The 12,064-nt window shown below is 41.7% G+C and overlaps 1 long non-coding RNA gene across 1 annotated transcript; it reads right to left on the minus strand.

The window, feature by feature from the left end:
• Positions 1–7,889: 7,889 nt before the first annotated feature.
• On the minus strand, positions 7,890–9,431 carry LOC121688634. Its single transcript, XR_006024641.1, has 3 exons — positions 9,208–9,431; positions 8,987–9,048; positions 7,890–8,515 (listed from the first exon to the last, which is right to left on the minus strand). It is a non-coding gene; the product is annotated as an uncharacterized LOC121688634 (long non-coding RNA).
• Positions 9,432–12,064: the final 2,633 nt, after the last annotated feature.

The raw sequence follows: 12,064 nt of genomic DNA on the forward strand, positions 1-12,064 counted from the left end.
AAGAATCTGGATATTTTATGAGCAAGAGAGATCTTAACAGTTAAGGAGAGATCACAAACGGATGCGTAGGTAAACGCCTGCACAAATACCACTGAACATCTGTTTTATTGCATTGTGATTAGTATTCTGTGCGTGTAGCCTTATATTGTTTTAAAATTCTATTTCCTCCCCCAAATCCACACTCTAAAACAAGTTCTTGGACCCAAGCAGCTTAATAGATCCCTGAGAAAAAAAAAATATATGAATATAAATGCTTAAACTTTCATACATGCTTTGTCTTTCTCCCTGAACAAACCTGATGTTACCATGCAAAATGTGCAATATGTGCAGCATTCAGCTTCATGAATCACAACTATGGGGAACTGTCATCTCATGTGCCAGAGCTTGCAACCCCCCTGAAAGCAGCGAGAGTGAGAGAGAGAAGGAGAGAGAGAGAGAGAGAGAGAGAGAGAGAGAGAGAGAGAGTGTGTGTGTGGTGTGGAGAAGACGTGGGTGGTATTTAAAAATATGAATAAATATCCTTTACCCTATCCAGCTGATAAATGCTGTGCCTCCTCGAGTGCCTTGAAAAATGCACTGTATAAACAATTATCAGAATAGTCACAATGTACAGACCAACACAAATATTTCGTTCATTTCTGAGAAGTACTGTAACAGCAGCAGACAAGCAGTTTATCAAGCTTAATATTCGTGCAGGTCTTGCTTAAGTCACGGGCTCCTGAGAGGGCCCACTGTCACTGCATATATTATCATAAAAGCCATTATTCAAACTCAGAAATGTGCTCCAAAAGTAGAAGCTATTTCCTGGTAGCTTTGGTGGTTGTGAGATTTTTGAATGACTCTTGTTCACTGTCCTTCACATAATGTTCTTATTAGGCAAAAAAGTGCTTTTTGAACAAATTATCGAAATTGATTTCAGTTATTGTGGAAAGAAATGCAGCAAAAAGGTAATCATTTTCTCTTCAGTGCACACTACTTTCTTCATCTTTGCTGTACATTGTGTGGTAGAGAGAATCACCTTTTCATTCTGTAGGCTTCCTTCTCGGTAAGTGCATCAGGATAGCATCCTGTCGCGGTGAGCAAGCGACTTGGCAGGTCACTCAGAGCAGTGGAGAATATTTGATGCAGACCATGATAACTATCGCCTGCCGTCAGTCATCGAGATCGGCTACATGTGACTCTGATGCATGGCAGCACCAACGGGTGCTGAGACACAAGCCCTAATAGCAGCTTTATTGTGTGCATTACTCAAAGGCAGACAATTTGCCAAATCAAGGATTCAAAGTGCATTGTCTGGCAGGTGCTTTGCCAAGTTAATTGAGCAATTAACATGCTGCCATGAGTTTGGATCACAGTGACTTTGAAAGTGGGGATTCTTGTACACTGCGGTGAGAGAATACCACAAAAATATGACTCTCTCATTGTCTTTATATAGATGCAAGGATGATCTAATTGCTGCAGATGAGAAACCTTGTACCGCACATTAAAAATCCTGTCATCGTGTTGGACATAAATGGTTCGATAATGTCAAATTGTCCGTTTACTGTTTTGTTTTAGATTCTAGGCCATGTGACAGTGTTGTCTGTCATTGTTCTCCCCATTTATTGTTATTTTCGAAACACTGGAAGCTTGTGAAAGTGTGTTTTGTCATATCAGGTGTTCTGCCTGTGAATGCTACCAGCTCAGCACAAAAAAAGGCATTGCAGATTGGGGAACTTTGCATCCATTTTGCAGCTGTGAACTGCTTGAGACAGAGAATATTATCAACTCACTGCTACCATGTACCATTTAAAACAACAGCAGAGACATATGTTAATATTATTAATACCTTTAGTGCCATTTTTCATAACTCACCCTTTGCTTTGTGATTATTCAGTTTTACACAAACAACATTAGGGGAACTGAAGGTGGCAGAAAGAAGTCCCACGTTGCATGTGCTGGGACCCAACTCTACCAATCTGATAGGACAATAAGGTTTCATCAGGCCTGGTCCTCAAAGGACTATGACTCACTCGATTACCAAGTCAACTTTTCTGCTGGGGTGTTATTTTCTGCCTGACCAGCAAGACACACACACACACACACACACACACACACACACACATACACATACAAACACACATATACACATGCACACACAAACACGATAAAGTTAGAAATAAACTCTCAAAATAATAAATAAAAAAAATACAATAGAGTGAAACATCTTCGAATGTGACCAACTTTACTGAAAGAAATTCTTGGAGTGTTTTCTCACACTGGTATTGTGGCACCTTGTTCACTTTGGCTCATGTCAGAATCTTGACTTTCCCTTCCCTTTGTTAATCCGCAGTAAACAACACGGCTGTCTGGGGAGTTTGCATTGTGCGGGGACATATTTTTTACCCCGAAAAAAAAAATGATTAAAGATGACGCCTCACACATTCTACTCTGTGCACAATGATAAAAGCAGGTCTGATGTCTAGTTGACAGGTTAACCGGCACAGTCAGTTAATTGATGCCACCTCGGATTGCTGCTGCTGTGGCAGAGGTATTTGCAAGTTTCTTATCGTTTGTATGCGTATATTCCCCTCCCCAGAGTGTGAAGCTTAAGACATACTGAGGTAATGTTTTCAGTAATGTTGCAACACATTTTTAATTTCCACACAAACGTGACCTGAACAAAAGAGGTTCATGGAAAACCTGTTTCATTATTTACTTTACTGGCTGGCTGTTTGTTGTAAGTGAAAAGAAGCAGTACTTGTGAACGAAATGTTACTGTTATCACACTTGGGAAAATATTGCCCATTATATTTAATTATAATGCATGTCAGATTGATATTACAATACAATACGATATAGCATTGGACATTTAATAGGAATAATATAATATATTTTCAGGTACATCAAAACACATGGTTGTTATCAATAGGCTAATGGGGAAGACAAAACACATCTGGTGTGATTACCAATCACTTAAAGTTTACAAAACAGGTTTGTTTCTATGTGCCCTAGATCAAAGGTTACAGCATTCTGAAGACAAGTGGAGTGTCAGGCAGTATAGATTTGTGCTCTTGAAAAGCTCATTTATCTGAAGTAATTGTGAAAGATATTGCAAACTTTTTGCTTATTCAATTCTTGAAATGTTGCACACATTTCCTTTGATATAGTTTTGCAATAAAAATGAAGAAAAAATATATCTGGGGTTTTAAAATACGCTATTCTTTAACTGCGTTACCGTAACTCTGTTACCATAAAATGCTGTTTTTTTCCCCTCCCTCAATGGCATTAATCCAAAAAATGAAAATAATTTACAAAAGAAAGCGGACATATTCTCCGATATGGTAACGGAGATACAGCAAAGTCACAGAATTCTTTCTATATCTTCGGCTGAGATGTTCTGAACAGCCCCAAATTTGATGTGTTTGGTCATGCTAAAAGCCTCTGGGGGCATGCCAAGTTTTGTGAAATTCTGTCCATTGAGGGCCATGAAATAAATGACTGTGTACATGTACATCTAGTGACTGTACACCCATCAGCTTATACATGGTGGTGTTGGGTGACACACACACACACACACACACACACACACACACACCATTACCTCCTCCCTAGGGACAGCCAGCATTACCCCCTCCCACCCATGTTCTGTTGCCAGGGTGAAGTGTCAGATTTATAAGATGAACAGTAACAATAGAGAAAGCACTGATTCATTAGATCAGCAGGGACTTACCAACCAGTGTGCTTATCCATGTGTGTCCACAGAACAGCTGTCACATTTTTTAAGTCAGCTGATTCTGATGTCTTGTAAATGCTGAGTACAGTATAGCCAGAGAATGTCTAATGGTATAACTGATTTACTGTAGGCCTATGTATAACTAAATGCTACAAAAAGCAGAAAATGATTGACGGTAACGATAATAAATGTCTAAACACTTTCACCGCTTCATAAACGGTTAAAACATTGTAGCCATAATTTCAGCATTTGCAACCACAAGTTGTTGCCATGTTGCTAAGCCTGCGACCACATTGATAAATTGGCATCAGTCCCTTGAATAAAGGACCACAGGTAATGGAAAATGGCTAGAAATTAATAACAGCATGAAAAGGGTTCATTTTCAAACCCTTTGCTTGATGAAAAATGATAACATAGACTTATAAACTAAGTGTTTTTGTTTAATGTGACATGACTTTTTCATGTAAATTTAGCATGCCTTTGATGGGTTTGTGAACAATATGGGGATACATGAAAATGTGTTTATCCTGAGACAATGCAAATACATACAAATATTCAAGCAATCACAGACAACTGTGACAATCATCTGCAATCATTCATCTTCCATGTATTTGCCCTCATAAACTGTTTGTCCCACTCATAAATAGATGTCACGAAGAATAGAAGAAACGTTACTTCCTGAATATGAGTGTGATTTTGGCTGTCAGTACACAGGTCCTTCTATTGGCATCTTTTATTTTTGGAGCCGGCGAACATGCAAATGACTAATATCTAAAATTGAAATGATTTTCTCACTCATGTCTCACATTACACAGTCACACTGCTCCCCATCACCAAGCTTTATTCAGACCATAGTGCTAATGTTCACCAGGAAAGGACTGTGCAAAATAATAACTGTCATTATGACAGTAAAGTAACTGGAGAGTGTTAGCCTCTCTCTCTTTCTCTCTTTCTCTCTCGCATGCTGTGTGTGTGTGTGTGTGGGGGGGGGGGGGGGGGGGGGCAAATTACATACCTGTGCTGATGACACCGGGATCATATTTTAATGAGGCCCCTCATCCTTGCTAATCGGCACTTGTAGCACACAAAGCCAACAGATGATATCCACCCCAAAGCTACAGCACAGACTTCCTCTGCATCTGACCTGCATGTTGACACCACACACACACATACACACACACACACACACACACACACACACACACACACATGAAAACACACACACATGAAAACACACACATAGACAAAAGGTGCTTATAATAAGAGCACTTTCTCCTAATTAAACATGTGAATATTTTAAAAAACAACAAACCCCAACAGCAGCTGTGGATTGTCTGCAGGTTTCCCCCTTGGGGCAGAGCCAAGCTGTTCCTCTCACTTTCTTAGAGGCATAAGCCCCTGACTCTAAGGAGTTTCCAGTCTCTTTCAAGAGGTCTTGCAGTTGTTTGTAAAAATGTGGTTTTCTGTAAATATGGTGCACTCCGCACAGCTAGAGAGTATGAGGAGAGGACTCCAAGAAGACCTTCAGTGCTTGGCTTCAATTAGCGAGGGCATCTTTTCCCTGTCTCAGATCACCTCTCTTTTCCTCTCTCTCTCATACTCCCTCTCTTTCTCTCTCTCTTCCTCCCTTTCAGCTCTCTCTGTGAGTGCCTCAAGCAGTATCACCTGTCGTATTTACTTTCTCTGAGAAGGTGGACATAAAGTATTGTGGCAACATGGAGAATGGCAACACAAGGTCCTGATATCCAACATCCATAAATTCAGACTGCAGTGAAAAAACTGTGCGGGCTTGGTTGGGTTTTTTGAAGAACACAGACTTAAATAAGGGCACATTCCCCTCATAACACCCGCCACAGTGGGCATCTCAGAGCTGCACCCCCCCCACTCCACCCCCCGTATGACATATTTTTAGTCTTCCGTGTGACTGGCAGTGTAAAGAACTTCAAAGTTAGCAATGCAAGAAATGAAAAATACAAAAAATAAAATAAAATTGTTTTCTCCTACATGCCCCAGTATATCTCTCTCTCTCCCATGCAGTAATTTCTTATTTACGTATTTACTTATCTACATTTTCATGTGAGATACGCTGAACTGTATTATTGGAGTCTTCAGCAAACAGTGTTGTGCTCACCTTACTGTCTCTTGCTATTACCAGCACACTGAAGAAGACTTCCCTTGAGGTTTATTTGCTATTTCTACCGGAAAATAAATAGACAGATGTCATTTACATGAGAGTAGGCTATCTAGATTTATCCTGCCCATGAGGTAAACCGATGTGCTCTGTGGAATCGAGAAAGGCCAATCGCAGCAGCGTTACATTTGCTATTGCTTTTTTACATTTGGTGAAGCACATAGACTGCATTTGGCATCGCAGCTGGGGATGGAGTTCATTCATGTGCCTTATTTCGGTTTCAGCACAGTTGTAGATCTGGTTGAGAGATGTCTATTTTGGAGGGAAGGGGGGCTTTGTGTGTAAGCAGATCAACACAGGGCCTCACAGCCACACACACACGCAGACAGGCACAGACACAGACTTAGAAACACACACACACACACACACACACACACACACACACACAGTAACTGGTTTGATTAGTCATTTGTGATTCCAAAGTAACAGCCATCAATCCCAGATGATTAGCATATGATATCCTCCCACAAGGGGTGCGGCATGTGGCCGAGTGGGGAGCGACTCATTTCCATTTCCTAGCGGGGGATCCGAGCCGAGCGCAGGAGCACCTCTTCAAGCTTGAGCACCATCGAAGTCAAGCCACGCCGAGCAGGCAGTGTGCCTGGTGAGCCAACACCCCTCAACAGCCTAGACCCCAACCCCCCCCCCCCCCCCCCCCCACCCCCTTCAGTACGCCTCCTCCTCCTTTGCTTCTCGCTCCTTCCCTCTGTGGATGCCGCTCTCTCTGCCCTGCGCGCTGCCCGCTCTCTCTGCCCTGCGCGCTGCCCGCGTCTGTGGCCCTCATGGCACTCTCCGTTGCCCGTGGCTCCTGGTTTCGCCCGCCTCCCTCTTCTCACCTCTCACAAGGGCCGCAACAACACCGTGCCACGCCGCCGAATATCCACTGGCGCCAATTAACCGTATTTGATGATCAGCTTCCATAATTACTGATTCCACAGAAGTCATTTGCCTGTGGCACATCATGCTGCAAGACCCTGCAGACAAACGTTATTCTTTTCTCTTGTACTCTCTGTCTGTCTGTCTCTCTCTCTCTCTCTCTTTCTTTCTCTCTCTCTCCCTCCCTCTGTCTTTTGAGTTATTTTGATTAATGCACAGAGCCTGAGTGAGTCACTAAGGACTGGCCTTTGTTATTAATCTGTGATAATGTCTCAATCTCTTTGAATATTTGATTTTTACTTTAATTGGGATTGATTAGAGAGAAACAGTTGTGTTATTACTATGGATAAAAAATATAATGATCCATTTGTTATAATAATGCCAAACCGGGAGCCAGGCTATCTATCAAGGAGGCACATTCACATACTTCCGTGTAATATGTGCATAGGATGTTTTTATGCAAATCTTTAGATTTATTTATGTGTGTGAACTGTGTAGGAAGAACCATAAATTTCTGGCCTCTCCCATGACGGCAAGTGGGATTCTCAATGGAGGCTGATGCAATTAGCTTATCTATTTCCATAAACCAGTTAACGGAGTTTGGGCATTCTCTAAATCTCCCCCATATTCCCTAGAACTACCAACAGAGTTACGCGAAAGCCGCTTCCCAAGGGTGGCACGTTTTATAAGAGCCAGTTCATTCATTTGCTGGCTCATTTGTTTGTTTTTCTTCTTAAAAAATCCTATCCAGTGGCAAAATAAGCTACACGCAGTGCAGTTCTCACTCCTGCTGGTCCCACAGTTCTTGAGATTGAAACTCACTCTCTCCTCTCCTCTGTCTCTCTCTCTCTCTCTCTCTCTCTCTCTCTCACACACACACATCTCATATATTCTCCTTTTGTTTCCGCTATACACAGCAGCGTTTGGGTATGTGATAGCATGGCTTATTCCATTTGTTTGGTCCTGAAGCTCACACCACCCAGCTATAGCAGCCTTCTGAATTGAAAAGTGTTGGCTTTCTTACGATGATATGATGCCATTCAGTTTTATGCCTCTTATTAAAAATATTGATATATTTATTTAATTCAGACACATTTATTAGCCACCTGTAGTATTAACCATTTTCATTTAGTTTAATTAAACATCTAGAATGATTAAATGAGACTACATTCTTTCCCTAAGGATAAATCATCCACGGGCAGAGGGGAAGGATGTTCTTATGTGTAATGGATATGACACTGATATAGAAAGTGATTATTTATCATCGACATGAGTAAAAAGTCATTATTCATCCTTGATGTAAAATCTGGAAGCCATATTTCTCTCATTTATTTTCATATTTTGGATATCATTTTTGATTTTGGAATCACTTTAGAAAATGAATGGTGAAAGTGGACTCTCTTTTTTCATGTCAAATAAGCTCTAATCTTGTCCATAGCCCTCTGCAGAACTGTGTTTGTCTAGAGATCCTGGGCATCACGGCACCTTAATTGCACTCCGAATCCAGGGAGTATCACCGGCAGCCAGGTTGCCTGCATGCATAATTAGTGCTGCCCAAAGTGAAGCGTCATTAAATCCCACATCACAATTGCAGTCTTGAGTTACCACAGTCCGCCCACACGGATTCAACAACAGCAGTCCTTCACACTGCGACCCTTTTGGCATCTGGCAAATCCTGCTGAGCTGGAGATGAAGAGAAGTGGTCCTGACAACATGCAATGGCATAGTTTGACCTGATGGGGGAGACAGTGAGTCATTAACTATTGCCCCCCAAAGCACTAATAATGTCTTCCTCCCCCACTCCAATTCTCAGCTTGCATGGCATATTCAGTTCTAAGTCTATCCCACACTCAAATAACTGTGGCAAACGGCAGATATTTGACCTCCTGGGTTCGATCAATCTCAGTTAAAATCTTATATCACAAGCTGCCTCAACACCTTGACAGATTGTTTTCTTTTTGAGGGAGAAGTAATGCGATTCAAGCCCCTGCTTGAGAGAAGGGATGATTACTCCAGTTTAAATGTGCTCGGGGAGAGGGAGTGGCCTGAATAGGCGTTTACTGTGATATTATTGGCCCTGGGATGTCACATGGTGACCCAAACAGGAAGAGAAAGCACATATAAAAAAAAAAGTTCCATATTACAGTTCAGCTGTAATTCTGTTAATCCTGGTAATAAAGCTGACCTGACACAGCGGTCTTTACCTGCACCCCGGGACATCCAGGAGTGGAAGCAATAATGTGCAGAGGAGAAAATGGCACTTTTGCTGTGAACATAAAAGAGACACTTTAAAAAGCTTGACTACAGACTTGTCTTATTGGGCTATTTCCTTGTTTTCTTTTCCCCCCTTTCACTTTCTCTAGTGCACTCATACTGCTGTTGTCTTTGCTTTTATTTGTCGGTTCACTTCTTAAATGATTCTTACCTTCCTTTTATATTTCTTTCCTTCTTTCTTTCTTTCTTTCTTCCATCCATCCCTTGCTGAGCTAAATTCATCCACAAGCCCTATGTGGTGAAAACAAGTGAGCTTTCATTATTGCCCATTCTGTCTACCCACAAAATAACTTCACACGAGAGACAGAATGATTGATACTCTTCATCAGTCCTGCCTCCCCCCCTTCCTCTAATTTAATTCCTAGCAGCTGCTGAGCTCCGTCACCCATACCAAAGCACCCACCAATAGAACAACACTATTGATCGACAGTTGTAAAAGAAATTCTCCCGACGCATCAACGGCGATTGCTCACACTCGCCTCTGATTGGCTATGGGAAAAGATTGCGTGCACATTATGCAATTTCCTGCACACAGGGCTCGAAAATATAAAACTGCCGCTAAAGAAAAGATAGGCAGAGCAACTCTCGCAGCAGTTGATCTAAGCAATTACACAGGCATAAGATGCTTGTATGGTGACTAAGTGGACACCTACGGGCGAACAAATTCTAATTGCGTTAAGCGCCAGCCACATTGTCCTCAGATAAATGTCTGCAATACTCTCTCTCATTAGACTGCCTATCACCCCCCGCGGGGTCCTGCCTTCGAACACCAGTGTCCTCTTCCGGAGGTTATGGAGTCAGCAGCCCGCTGCGCTGCTGAACAGTCATCATTTTTTCTATCCACAGTGGTATAATCGGCGAACATGAAGATCCGGTGGACTCTGAACTAAGCAGTTTTGTGTTCGGGAAGGAAGCCCACCAGCGAAGTCTTGTTTCTCTGTTTTCGGCTGCCTCAACCTTGATCACTCTTTTCCCCCTGCAGTCTGTATGGTTTTTCAGCCCTTCATATTTACCACATCAAAGACACAGCAAATTGCTCCATAATTCAGTTTAGAAATTCTGCAAGGCTTGCAAAATGGAGAAAGAGAAAAAAAAAACCGAGCTTAATTTCCCAAGAAAGTGAGGCATTTATCTTGAAATATTATTAAAGGCCTCGTTTGTATTTTGTTCATGAAACAAAGTTTTTGCTGAGGCTGTTAAAAGCGCCTATAGTAAATTGTGCTCCCTCTGTGAGGATCACCTGATTTCATCTGAAGGTGTCAGCTCCCACGATGCAATGGCCAGGCAGCTGAGCTCAGCATTAACCATGGGAACCCCACCACTAACCACTAACTCTGTATGCACACACACACACACACACACACACACACACACATTCTTATTTTTGTTTTCATTTTTTCCCAAAGCCGTTGTTGTCTTATCATGTACACAGAGGTCTTGTTAATGAAGAAAACACCTTGTATGATTACATTACAAGGGATAAGTGTGGAGCACTTCCTGATAATATCACATCCATTAGACCCAGTGGGGTCCTTGATGATTGGCATCTTGATGTTATCAGTAGTGAGAGCGAGAGAGTGGAGGTTCTGTATAGCGCGAGACAGCTTAGATCAGCACTCAACAGTTTATATAGTCTACTCCCTCTGCCTAACATTTTTTTTATTTTCATGGCTGGAGTGATTATCATGTTCTACACATATGAATGAACTCACCCACCTAGTGTTTTATAGTCATTATGGAAAACACAGGCGGTTGCGATTCTACTACACCGACATGCGGCAATTGTAAAAATGTTGCACTGTCTGCATTTTGCTGATATTTACATGTCCCCAGGTACCATACAAATTATGCATATGCAAATGAGAGCACAGAAATGCTGAAAGACATCTGCGAATGAGCAAACCATGGAATGCACGGTAACAAGTTAACAAATGTATTAAGATGTGTGTTATTTGAATAAATAAAAACAAAATAAGTAAGTCTCGGCTAAATGAATGTGGGGTCAGTGCACCACAGCTTAGCTTTTTACTGTACAGTATAACAGACGGAGCTTTGAGCATATTCACTGCTTGTGCTGGATTTGAATATTAAAACAGATGAAATGGACGCTGAATTTCAATGAGTTAAAAAAAAACAAGAAGGATGCTGGATTCTATTGTAGGAGTTTTTGGCACAGGCAATAATGGGGGGAAAAAAACGCTATTTGATTTATGAGTTGGCAATATTACAAGCAATGACTCAGCATGCTAATCGAACTCTTTGTCAGAGGAATTGTTACTCTCTGGCCATGACGGACGTCATCTAAAGGGTGAAAAGGCAGCCACTGCCATCAATGACTTTTAAGTGCTCCTGCGTTCCATTAACTATAACACTTCTTTAGCAGCCCAAGGGCCTCTGCATGTTACCTCTTTGGTATCACTTTAGCAGGGCACAGGATATGACACACCGAAATATGAAATGATACTTGCCCCAAAGCCCCTGTTGAAAAGCCATAATGCATGGTTGTTTTTAAATAGCTGTGCAGATTTGTGGGGTGATGTATTTCGAGAGGGTATGCTCAGAGGCAGCGCGTCTGGGACCTGACGTGGCTCTACATCAAATTTCAATATATCTGACTGATAAACAAGTCTGGAGAAAATATAAATATTTCAAAGGCTACTTGGTCACGAGGTGCCGTATGTACAAAATGAGCAATTACTTTTCCCCTCCTGGGATTGTGACATGCTTATGAGAGACAGACAGAGAGCAGGGCAGACAACCTACTCCACTCCCCAACACCCCCCCCCCCCCCTTCTTTGGATGCCGTAAAATTCAAATTCACGCTCATTATATTAAGACATAATACATGCAAATCCATAAGTTTATTTTATGTGGCTTTACAAGTGTCCTCACAACAGATAATATGTGAAAGTGCCTTTGTCTTTATTTTTTCTTGAATACTATAAAAAAAACATTTGAGCTAGTGTTTGAAATGGAGGCCTCTGACAGACACAATAAAACAGGCTTAG

Source organism: Alosa sapidissima, chromosome 17 (genome assembly GCF_018492685.1).
Source record: "Alosa sapidissima isolate fAloSap1 chromosome 17, fAloSap1.pri, whole genome shotgun sequence".
Taxonomy (NCBI): Eukaryota; Metazoa; Chordata; class Actinopteri; order Clupeiformes; family Clupeidae; genus Alosa; species Alosa sapidissima.